This window comes from Typopeltis vanoorti, unplaced genomic scaffold (genome assembly GCF_054136105.1).
Source record: "Typopeltis vanoorti isolate ZY-2024b unplaced genomic scaffold, IOZ_Tvanoo_1.0 HiC_scaffold_913, whole genome shotgun sequence".
Taxonomy (NCBI): domain Eukaryota; kingdom Metazoa; phylum Arthropoda; class Arachnida; order Uropygi; family Thelyphonidae; genus Typopeltis; species Typopeltis vanoorti.
The window spans coordinates 46,839-60,050 of NW_028328258.1; positions in this window are offsets into that span (position 1 = coordinate 46,839).

Below are 13,212 nucleotides of genomic sequence, written 5' to 3' on the forward strand. Positions count from 1 at the left end.
ATTCCACACTAAGGACAAATGCAATGACTGCATCCATAGGGTACATCTCTGTAATTCATTTCCGCTGGAAATAGACTGAGAAAAGTTCACTTTTCATGTTTTTATTTTAATTTTATTATTCGTTTTATTAATTTAATTTCATTACACCACATATACATATGCGGGTTTTTCATCTCGCATACAGACAAATCGTTCCTTCAGAACACACGCAATTTACAGACAGGAAATACTAGTTGTGGCGGTGGGCGATAGATGGCGTTGATAGGGATGATTCGAAGTACAGATTCGGTGTAGTGGTTGAGACAGTTGTAGGAGTCCTCCCGCGATGAGTCTTCGGACTCCTTGGAGGTGTCAGGAATAATAATAATATTTTTTTTATTATATTATTTTATTTTTTATTGTTGTTTCAAATATTTACATGTATACAATGATCATCTATTCAGTATATTATTTTACAACGTTCAGCACTTTGTGCTACATATAATGAGATTTAAATAGTAATGATGATAACAGTTTTTTTTTATATAACAATCATAATAATAATTTACAATTATATTGTTCAGAGTTACATAAGTTGTATAATATTACATGTTGTAGTTTATTATTTTTTTATTTTATTTTCAAGTTTGAAAAGGTGTGATTATACAACAGTATTTACACATATGCAATTTAAATATTATATTTCCTTATGCTCACAAACATACGGTGTAAACTCATGATTTACATTTAAAAGAATTTTTTTACATTGCATACATTTGTTACAGTTATTATATACATTACTTACATTTGTTTACATATGATGCATTACTTACATTTGTTTACATATGATATTTACATTACGTACATTGGTTTACATATAATACATACATTACATACATTAGTTTTCTTGTGATACGTACATTACATGCATTTGGTTACATCTTGGATGAGAAGTAATTTCTTTGCTTTCATCCTCGAAGCTCATATGTAAGCTTATCTGAGGAAGCCACCAGTTGGTTATTATGTATTGTTTTTTTTTCTTTATAATAATAAAAAAAATAATAATAATATACATATTTCAAAATTACTTTTAATATAAACTACTTTTACTGCTATCCCATAAACATGATAAAAAATATAAGGTTTTTAATTGATTCGATGAAGAAATATTCGAAATCATAACACTGCACCTTTATACTTTAAGGTAGTGTCGATATCTCAGGATGTTTATTAGATTTTTATAATTATTTATTTTCTTTTCGGTTGTAGATTATTTTTCATGACAATCTGGAGTCCCTGCATGAGTACATTCCTCCAGCTCTGCTTCCTTCGGAGTACGGTGGCGATCTCGGAACCGTTTCACAGCTGTCGGTTTACGAAAAACTTGTCGAGTGGCATCCGCGATATGTTGAAGAACTTAAATGTTGCTTTGGATCATCCTGATACGAATATTAGATTTATGGATCTGTAGATAGCTTTAAAAATTGATTTTCCAGAGAAGCTTGAAATTCGTTTACTGTGAGTGTAAATTTAAAATTTTGCAAGAGAAATAAATTTAATTTTTAATAAAAAAAATGCTAATACTGCCTAAATATTTTCAATATTGAAATGCTTCAATAACTTTTTTTTATTTATTTTGAAATATCATGAGATTCTAAAACTTGTACTGAATGAACTCAAAACTTCTTCCTTCACGTAGTTAAAAAGACATGCAGCCGTTTTTAATGTAACCGTCAATTTAAATTTAGTTATAATTTCGAAATTATTATTTTTTCTTTAAAATTAGATACAAGAACGCCATCATGATATGATGATATGAAGTCAAAATTATTGAATTTACAAAGACAAATCAATGAAATCAGGCACATTTGTGCCTGAAAATTATTGCATGTTTATTCAGTCAATTATTATTATTATTATTATTATTATTATTATTATTATTATTATTATTATTATTATTATTATTACGAGCAACTCCAAGGAGTCCTCAGATTCATCGAGGGAGCCTTAAACATCATATGAAGAACAATTATTCGGCATACGCACAGTATCTATCATACTTTGCTTTGAATTCATTTACAGTCATGGGATCTACAACAAACTCTGGCAGCTTATTCCACTCATTCACCACTCTCCAAGTAAAAAACCTATTTTAACACCCTTGCTAACTCCACTCTTGCTTAGTTTCCATGGATGGCGCCTAGTTCTCCCATCACCAGACCTGTTCTGAAAATTTTCCTCTGAATTAATTGAATGTCTCAATAATACCACCTCATTTCGCCTATCAACCAATTTCTGTAACTCACAGATCTACGACCGGTTCTCGTAAGGTTGATTCCATAGACCAGCTATCATCTTAGTTACTCGCCTTGGATCCTCTCTACCTCTTCCGCATCAAGAAGAAACTTAGTGGCCCAGATCTGGGCACAGTAGTCAAGATAGGGTCTTATCAAGGGTCGATAAAGAAGAACAATAACTGGCTTATCTGTGATCGTCAAAGCATTCTTCATTAAACAAGTGATCTGATGAGCTGATTTATCCACGTTTGCTATGTGCCTCCTAAGCTTCAACTCCCTATTCACCCTAATCTCTGGCTTCCCCCAACCTCCTAGAGTACAGTTCCACGAATGTGATATACTACTGCTATTTGTTTCACCCCAAAACGCATAACCTTACGCTTTGCAATATTAAACTGACACCCATTCTCATTAGCCCAGATTGCCAATCTATCTAAATCATCCTGCCAAATTTTGACATCATGTGCATTCACTGTTGCTCTACCCAACTTTGCGTCATCAGCAAATAAATGAACAGTTCCTCTTGGAACCTTTCCTATAACATTAATGAACAAATTAAATAGCAGTGGTCCAAGAACAGAACCCTACGGCACATCACTAATAGCAGGCCTTCTTTTCGACTCTACTCCTGAATAAACTGCTCTCTGAGTAGTTTATTCAGGAGTGGATAAACTACTCACGATCTCTCCATTAACCATCCTCCTATCCATCTCGCCACACTACATCGATCCCCATTTGCTGCAGTTTACTGATTAGAATTCCGTGTGGTATCCTGTCAAAGGCCTTAGCAAAGTCCAGCAGTATCTTTGTGAATCCATTACCCTTATCCAGTTCAGCCGTCACTGTATTATAAAACGTGAGCAAGTTAGTGAGGCATGATCTATCCTTCAGAAAACCATGCTGTTCTCCATAAAGTGTGCCATTTTCATCTATCCATTCCTGTATTTTGCTCTTGACTAATATTTCCAAAACCTTGACAACGATTCCTGATATGCAGATCTGCTGGTAATTTACAACACGAGTCTTGGAACCTACTTTATGCAACGGAATTATTTTCCCCGCTTTTCCCTCTCGAGACTAACCCAGAGCTGAGACTTAAATTAAACAAAATGGTCAAGGGCACTGACAATTCCTTTGCCGCTTCACGTAAGACTGAAGCTGGCATAACATCCAATCATGTAGATTAACTGACATTGAGGTTTTGTAATAGAATATTCACCTCCCCTTCATTCACCACAATTCCCGTATAATCTATTGGTTCATTCATTCCTGCAATTCACCACCTGGATGATATACTCTTGCAAAGTGTTCGCTTAGTAATTCCACTATTTCAGCTGATTCAGTTACCTTCCAGCCACCGATATTCCTTAGAACCATTCGCCGTATACATTTTTTTTTACTTGCAGCATATCGATAGAACTGTTTGGGATTCACTTTAGCTTGCATTGCTAATTTCCTTTCATAATCTGCTTTTTATTTTCTTACCACACTAGTTACCCCTCTGGCCTGTGCTTTGTACTGCCTGTTCGTGTGCCTACAGGTCACATTTCTCCTTAAATTTCATCTACATTTTTTTTTGCAGCTAACGCTTAATGGTGTTATTCATCCATTTAACTCCCACATGATTTACTCTCCGGACTCTAGGTATGCAGTCAGCCATTACCGTCTTCAAATGCTCCTTAACCACTTTCCATGCACTATCAATATCCCACCCTTGCAGTTTAACATGCCATGGAACTGATCGAAGCAATCTGCTAAGCTTGTCATACTTACTAGCCCGGTAATTCCACATGTACCCTGTCTTAATTGAAAAATCCACACATTTAGTCACTTCCCAGGTCAAGAACTTATGATCACTCTCACCAATTGGTGGCAACGTGGTAATATCATAATAGTCAATTTCTCAGATGTAATTACTAAGTCAAGCACTCTCAAACCCCTAGTATATTCCATTACATGCTGTCTTAGGTAATTATCCCTTAGTAAATGCATAAAATTCATTTCCTTCCTCCCTCCAATCAATGTTACCATAGTTGAAATCCCCATAATAATTACATGTCCTCACTCATTGAGTCTATTTTCCTATGCATACTGTCTCCATCATCTGTTCCATCGCCTGGTCTATAGAAGCGCCCAAATGTAAATTTTATTCTGCTGACCTCAATCTCACACCAGATAGCCTCAAATGTGTTATTTTCATTATGCTTAAGTTGAACTTCTATTCTCTTTGGTTGCAGTCCATCAGCTGTCATCAATAACTCCTCCCACCATTCTTTTCTCACTCTATTTCTTTCTTGAACACACTATACTCCTCAAATTCTACCCCGCTAACTATATCATCTTCTTTTACCTATGGCTCACTAATGCCAATAACCTCTGGTCAGGAAGAACTAATCAAGGCCTAAAATCCTCCCTCTTATTCCGAATACTCCTGGCATCAGTATACATAAAGTGCAGACGTCCCCTAACCTCAGTGCTATTTTGACGCCTTTTACTAACTGTCCCATTTTGGTTTGTTATCCTTCGTCCTAACTCAGGCATATTATACACATTCTTACACTCAACTACCTCACTGATGTTTGCATATCCACTTAACAGCATCTCCACGATCCCTAAAAGATCTACTTTCCCTGATTCTGCACATCCACTTTCACTTCTTGAAACAAATTCATTCAGATGCAAACCATCCTTCTTGTATAAGGCCTTTTGCCCGTCAAAGTCACTCCATACATCCACAAACTCCACCACTCATGCATAACCTTCACATAGAGTCATTCGCAATTATGGCCCGGGCAACAGACTAACTATCTTAACTCTCTCACGCGTTCCTTTTGCTAGCGCTAGTAATTCTTTCAAGTCCTCTCTCATAGCAAATCTTTCATCTTTTAAATCATTCGTTCCGGTCACTAATATCATTTCTTTCACTTTATGCTTCTGTGCTCTAATAGCCTCACTTACATTATTAATTTTCGATACCGGAAATTTTGTCAAACTCTCATCTATTACACCCTTCAGTACTGAATCACCATATGTAACTCGCTCCTTAATTTTTCTTTCACTCCCGATCATTCTCCTTTATCTTATCACACGCTTGCTTCTTTTTGTTAGCTGATTCACTCGTAAGACACCTTTGATCGCTCCAGCTGCCGCTTCGCCCTATGTATCACAACCGAGCTATCTCCCTCTTTACAGCTTTGAAGAGATGCAATGGACTCCCATCCTGAATGCAAAAACCTTTAGGAGTTTCTTTTTTTTCTCTCTTTTAATTTAATCTACAGATATTTTCGCCTGTATCGTTGAGACATGGTAACGCTTTTACTTACGGAATCATGAAGTTTTTGTACTGCAAACTTAAAACAGGTCCTAAGAGCTAAGGCAAATAATAGACATAACAGGCTGAAGTCAAGACAAATTTCTTTCGCCGTGATCCTAAATTAAAAATAAAACAAATCGACAATTGGAAGAGTTTATTAAGACCTTTAGGCTCCGGGTTTTATAGATAGTATTATATATGCTAGGGTTTTACGAGAAAATATTAACTGCTCCAAACTAACAGTCTCCATTGCTGACTTTGATGTATAAACTGAGTCCATTATTATAGATAAATTTCCTATCACCATTTTTCTTTGTTATGTAGGTAAGAATGCATCGAGAATTATGTAAATTCACCATGTGACGATTCAGGCTAATTTATAGAGAGGAAACAACTTTTATCTCTGCAGAAATTACTGCATATATTAGAGACAGATTAAACTACATTGCATAGAATATACCTTAACACAGCAATCACTGCAGTCTGTCTAAACGACACTCTGTGGTTTGAAAGATCAGCGTTCGAATCTCGCGAATCCCATTCCTGCTTAAAGGCTTTTTCAACTGAACGTCATAATTTCGAATAATAACATAACAGCAGTTGTTTCAATTAGTCACAGTAAATAATTATTATATTAGAGACCCTTAATTATCTTAAAAACTAATCATCACCATGCCATACAAATACTGTATTTACCCCCTTATATCTAATTACTGCTTGCAACACTATAATAAACAAAGTACTGTAGTATAACACAGAATAAAAGGCAAAAGGCTATTTTCTGGCAACCTTAATAATAATGAAGGGGATACAAATCCTTTGATGTTTATCTGCCAGTAAGCGAAACTCTAAGAACTAGGACTAAGATCTATGAGTTTCATACCGAAAAAATTATCGATAAATCCAAGTGTAAGTAACCACTTGGATATGCCGATAGTACACCACCAAGGCAACTCGTATCAAAGGTGGAGCAAGCTCCCTCACTATCCGTGATATTTTCTCATAATGTAAAAACACAGCCCCTAGGGATGTAATACTGTAATTACATTATGAGGAGAGGTCACTACCCAGACCGGTTTCAACCTTTTTTGAGGTCTTCAACCTCTTTTGATAAACATCAAAGGATTTGTATCCCCTTCATTAGTACTGTATAGGCTTAACAATTTAGTTTTGTAAAAAAAAATTTTGCTTTGTTAAAAAAATCGTTAAGTTTTAACTAAAATTAATATAAGTTGATATTGCTAATAATAGGATCTTCAGGTGGAAGACGTGATAAAAAACAAAGTGAAAATAACTTTCCTAATGCAACACACTGATTGGTAACGTGCAAAAATATCTGCAAGGATATTTCAGATTGGTGGTCTGTTGTTTGTTAGATTAATTTCTTTAATATAATATGCTTAGAATTGGCGGTAAATAATTCATATTCAGAACAGTAGCAGCTAACTGGATTATAAGTGAACTACTTGTTGTATATAATTGTGGATTTATTTATTTATGGGATCCGTATTCTGATACTCGAAGTGGTTCACGATGATGGTAACTAATAAATACCAGTATAGCTATGGATGAGAACATATTTAATAAGGACAGGAAAGGAAATTTACCGCAGTTAAATTGATGCAGGGGTGAAGAGCACTAGGAGGAATGTTCACAGTGACTGTAGTGAAAGCCAACACTGAAATATTTGCAAATAATATATTTATTTACTTTTGCAAAGAATAAAAGAGAAATTAACTTGAAATTTTAAATATATTTGAGTCTCGTCTTAACACTTTCATTGCCAAGCTGAAAATTGGAATTTCGTGTGGTGGCCAATTTTTTATTTTTATTTTTTTATTTAGTTAGCGACGTCAACGCGATAACGCGTGATCGGCCGTTTGGTGAGAACTCGCATCGCGTGATATCGCGTGATTGGCAATGAGCGTGTTAACCAATATGTTCACAATTTGAAAGACTCTAATGTTAATGAAATATGCTCAGATGATATCCAGTATTACACACACACACACACACACACACACACACACACACACACACACACACACACACACACACACACACACACACACACACACACACACACACACACACACACACACACACACACACACACAGAGAGAGAGAGAGAGAGAGAGAGAGAGAATTGTTGCTTCTATTGCTACGATATAGGTAGTAAGCAGAATATTTTTATTCGCGAGAGAGTTTGAGACAGAGTAGCTTATACTTGCGGATAGGACTGTGTTGTCGTAGTGGAAATAACTTTGACATTTCATGACGTTTCTGGAATAAAACAACGTAGAAACAGAAATTAAGTAGATAATTAATTAAATAAATATATATTAACTCGCAACCCCAGGGGTACCAGATCGATCTGGCACGAGCAAGTGAGTTTTTTCCTCGCGGAAACTTTTCTCTCGGGTTTTTAGTCCTGTAATCGACCATAGTAACCCAAACTATTCCAGATATTAAAACACTATGTTAGGTTTGAAGACCACGATATGGTGGCACTTGTTGAGCCATAACTTCACTGTGGGCTTAATTAGTGATAAGCTTGGACCAGGTATCTCCGATTGACTACCAGTGGAGATTGAACTGCCCACTCAGTCTCCAACAGTTAGATAGGGCTAGAACGGAATCACCTATTCCCTATACGGGAATAAATAGGCATTAGCTAGATGTTATGTATTCATACTTGACCTTTTACCAGTTGAAGCTAGCGTTGTCAAAGGCACACTGAAGAAACACACCGAAGACAAAATTAAACATGCTCCAGTGCAAGGTAATCACGTGAGTGGATGCGGAGATGTTCTGTGATTATTGTTACTGAACAGCGTTTCAAACTTTATGTAGGATTAAACCAACATTTCTAATTACATTTGAATTGATCCTGTAGCAAGCCGCTTCTGGAACAGTTTTTTTTTTTTATTTATAGGGAGATCTGATTATTAGCTTTGCTTTTACTACGAAGATTACTAGGAGGTAGAGAAGATTCTTGCGGCCCTTAAATTATTTAAATAAAGTGCAACACAAAATATCACAAAATACTATTGCAATTTTGTGTTGTTTCAGGTGGAAGCCCAAGTTGTCTGTTATACCTTTAATGTTTTCGGGTAGGTACGGATATGATATGTATATATATATATAGTCGGGTTGGGGGAAATGGGGGATTGTTGTCATTTTTAAGGAACTTGGAGTATATTTTTGTTGTAGTTGTAAGTGTTCTCTTCAAAAATTCGAAGAATCCCCCATTCTCCATAACTAGACTATATTACACCATATCCCTACTCCATCCTTAAAGGTTTATAAAAAAACCCACTTTTGAAGAAAACAAAACGGTTTTGGAATTTTTACAAAAAATAAAAATAAAAAAAAAACGATATAATTAAAAGAGTAAAAAATATTTATACTTATTTTAATTTTCATTTTCAGTTTACTTGATATTGAACTAAAAAAAATTAAAAAAAATATACCCCATACAAAACGAATTTAAAAAAAAAACTAAAATAACTAAAATCCTTACAAAATATAAATTTTAATTTTTTTATTTGATTTAGTATCATTCTTCGGTTTATATTTTCAGGGCATCAAATATTCTTCTTCTGCAGCTTCTCCCACTTAAGTGGGGTCAAATAATAAATCTAAATTTTTTTTCTTTTATCGGTTGCCTCAAATATTGAAAATTCTTCCTTCAGTGTCTTTGGATTTGATATTATTTCTTCAGGTTCCTCAAAAATCTATGAACTGATTTTTCCATGGCTTCTTTTAGAGCATTTCCCTGATTAATAGTTTCTCTGTCTCTGATATGTTCTTCATTGGGATCTGTTTCCATATAAGAATTTGGATATATTCTAGACAATATTTTTCCATATAACTTAATAATATCGAGTTTTGAAGCTAGTGGAAATAAACTAGATTTCTTTGTTGAAAGGTTTGGTGGATTTTGTAAATATAGCAAAAGTGATACCAATCCAACTTGTCTTCTTTCTTGAATTCGTACTTCTAAAGCGTTTAATAATTTGGAACTAATTTCAGTCTTTAAATTTTTTAGTTCATTTAACAGAAATTCAAATTCATTTGTTAATAAATTAGCATCTCGCCTCCCTAAGGCCTCAGCTGCTAGAGGTACTGGTCCCAACACGTTAAGAAGCACCATGATTTTAGGATATTGAGTGGCATTCCCCATATGAGAATATATATATATATTCTGGAAAAAGCAGTGCGATGTGAAATGTGAAGAAAACATCTACAAAAACTGTAAATGAATAGATAGCAAAATTTTTCCTACGGTTTATTTGGTGTTAGGGATCATAATTGCTAATAGAAATCATTACGCCTGCAAAGCTCTTCTAAATCACTTAAGATTTGATGAGAAGATTTACAATAAGAGGAATAATACGCCCACCTAGAGCATCCCAGACATGATCAATAAGATGAAATCCACAGTCAGGAAATCTGGCAGGCGTGTCCATACATACGATTGTCTCTTCTTGAAGATTGCGGTGTCCAAACCACCAGAACTTAGGAGAGGAGAATCATGATCATTCTGCATAGCTTTTAGGTTATGTAGAATGATCATGATTCTCCTGTTGGTTTTATTTGCACATACACCTGAGTATAAATATATACTGTAGAGATGATGGATAGGCGTTAGTCCAGAAACTCATCCCTTGTATACAGATAACACTGATGTTATTATGTCTGTGTTGTCTGCGAATGATGTAGTTTTAAATTTAAACCATTTAAGATATGCTTTTTATCTTATTGCACCGCACTAACACACTTTTAAGAAAGCCATCGCTTAGATATGGACTGAAATTTTGAAAGGAATGCAGAATGCGGGACTTCATTCCAATATGTAAAATTTCTGTTAGGCCAACCTGGTAGGCCGAGTGTAAAGTATTCACTCTCCAGCCAAGAGGTTGCAGATTCGAATCCCGCCAAGGGCATGCATATTTGCGATTTTCCTACTTACACTGTGTGGGAAGGGCATCTACGACCCTACCACTTATTCTAGCAGAAGACTTCACTGCCAAACCCCAGTCAGGTACGGCGTCTACGGACGCAAATGTGAAAAAAAAAAGATTACAACAAGTATTTAGATCTGAAGAATGAAAACAATAGTCCTATCTATCATGAAAAGGATGACTGAAAGTCTCTGAGGTCTTCCCATTTGACTTGTATAGACATGATTGTGAATGGCTGAGAAGATGGTGGTCCCTTCCACCATCTTCTCTTCAAGCAGATAAAAATTGTATTACCAGCTGCCACTGTGTGCCACATACAAACTCTAAACTTCTACAAGAAATTAAAAATCTCATATAAAAAAAAACCCAGAGCCAGCCAGCAATAGCACAGAACAATGCCTTGAGAACAGCAAGAAGTTCTGAGGGCACTGTTGGTTGGTTAAGAATGAAATTCAATATGTTCTTAAAATCACAGAAATCAACAATGGGAGAAAAGATTTATTCCTTAAACAAAGATAACCACACTCTCTGAAAAATGATCAGCGCTCTGTGCACAGTCCATAAACCCTATTAGTAGGGTAGCCACTAATAACCAGATCAAGATCAAGATAAGAAAAGGAATCGTGACGTAATTGGTTGTTCATTTGATGATGTCATTGTGTGTGTTACGTCATGGGGTTGGAATGTTTGGAATTTCCCTGTAAATATATATGTGTCAATGGCTTTAGTTCTTGTGTTTTGGTTCGTGTACGGAATTATGGGTAATAGTAGAGATAAGGAATCGTGTCGTGATTGGTGGGACAATTTTAACCAGATCAAGATCGAGATAAGATAAGGAATCGTGACATCAATGTTTGTTGTTATCAGATGAAGATAAGTGACGTCATTTGTTAGTTGTAAATAAGTGACGTTGTTGTTTTGAATGAAAAGAAAAATATATTAGTGGATAAGGAATCGTGTCATGATTGGTGGAACAATTTTAACTAGATCAAGATCAAGATAAGATAAGGAATCGTGACGTGGATGTGTGTTATTATAGAGTTCAGAATGTTTGGAATTTCGCTGGGGCCCCCATTCTGTCAGGGACATCATGTATTGTGGGTATTTTTTTGGAGAAAAGAATCGTGACGATATCTGTTTGGAAATTTCTGGGGAACATATGTCTCTCTTTGATATCACATGGTGTTTCGGTTTGCCAATGGAATTGTGGCAGATGTTTTTGAGATAAGATATCTTGGAAATTTCCCAGGGTGACACATATCATTCATTGTTGTCATGTTTTGTCTTTGGTTGTGTATAGATGGCTGTACTAATTTTCCAATACATTTTGAGGTATTTCTTTCCTGTTAAAGGGTGGGAATTCTTAGAGTAGCGTCATGATGGCGGCAGTGGTTACTGTTTTCTGAATATTTAATTATATGCTGGTGTCCCTCACACACACACACACACACACACACACACACACACACACACACACACACATTAGACAGATAAAGTCGCTAATGTATCCAAGTGGATACTCTAATATGTACCCTATCATTATTCTTATGAAGAAAAAAAATATTCAGCATTAGAATTGCACTTACCAAAACATACGAGCAATGATTATTGAAATTACAATTATAAATTGTTATGTTTAAGTTAAAAAAAATTAACTTACATTTCTTTCCAGAATGGGAACATCTTGGTACTATCTAGGTTTCCTGAATATTCGAAATTGCCGATTTTTAACATATATTCACACCACAGAACACAAACACAAGTCTGAAAATGCAGTTGTCTTTTTCATTATAGGTTACTGAAGCTAAAATATATTCATAGCACAAAAACAGACAAAACATAGGAGTTGAAAGATATTTCTGTAAATAACCAGAAAAGCTACTTGACTACTTAATTTAGATTACTATCCGATTGGTTCTCTGTATTAATTCTTTCCCACATTTGCTCATGCTATGTTTTCCCAAGCTTCGTGGGAAAGTCTATGTGCCATTTTTTTAGGGTAAGTGATATTCCCTGTTTCGAATTTCGAGTGCATTAGAGTATAGAATTCTGACAAGTGAAATTATTGTTTTTTCAAATTGAATGGTTATTTTCTCTATTTTAATTTTAAAATTCAGTTTAACTACATATTCTAACAGCAGAACAGAGCAAAATTCATAAATAAATAAAATGCATGTGAATTTATTTTCCAACACTGTAGATTTCTCATTAAGTCTTATCTTAAAGATATCTCTCTTATCCAGTCGTCAATTTTGTTGTACGTAGGTGAGAAATCATGTGTTTATGTTGGTAATTTTGGTTCCCATGGGATATTATTGTTGTAGTAAATTAATGCTTACATTTATTTTTTTAAAAACCAATATGACTATTAATTTTATCTTATATTCGTTGTGCATATAACCTATTTGAGTAACTGGAATTTATTATTTTTATTTATTTTTTCTTTAGCATTAGTAAATTTAGGTAACAGATATCAGACAAACAAGGTTTGAACTCTCCGTAGCATTTTCATTCAGAAACTGCTTTTGCCTGCACAACATATAAATATTTTATATGTTGTGCAGGCAAAAATAAATTATTTCTTATTATTACAAAGGAATATTAGCTCTGTAATATAAACTTTGTTAATTTCTATGTTACCTTTTATTTGACTGTA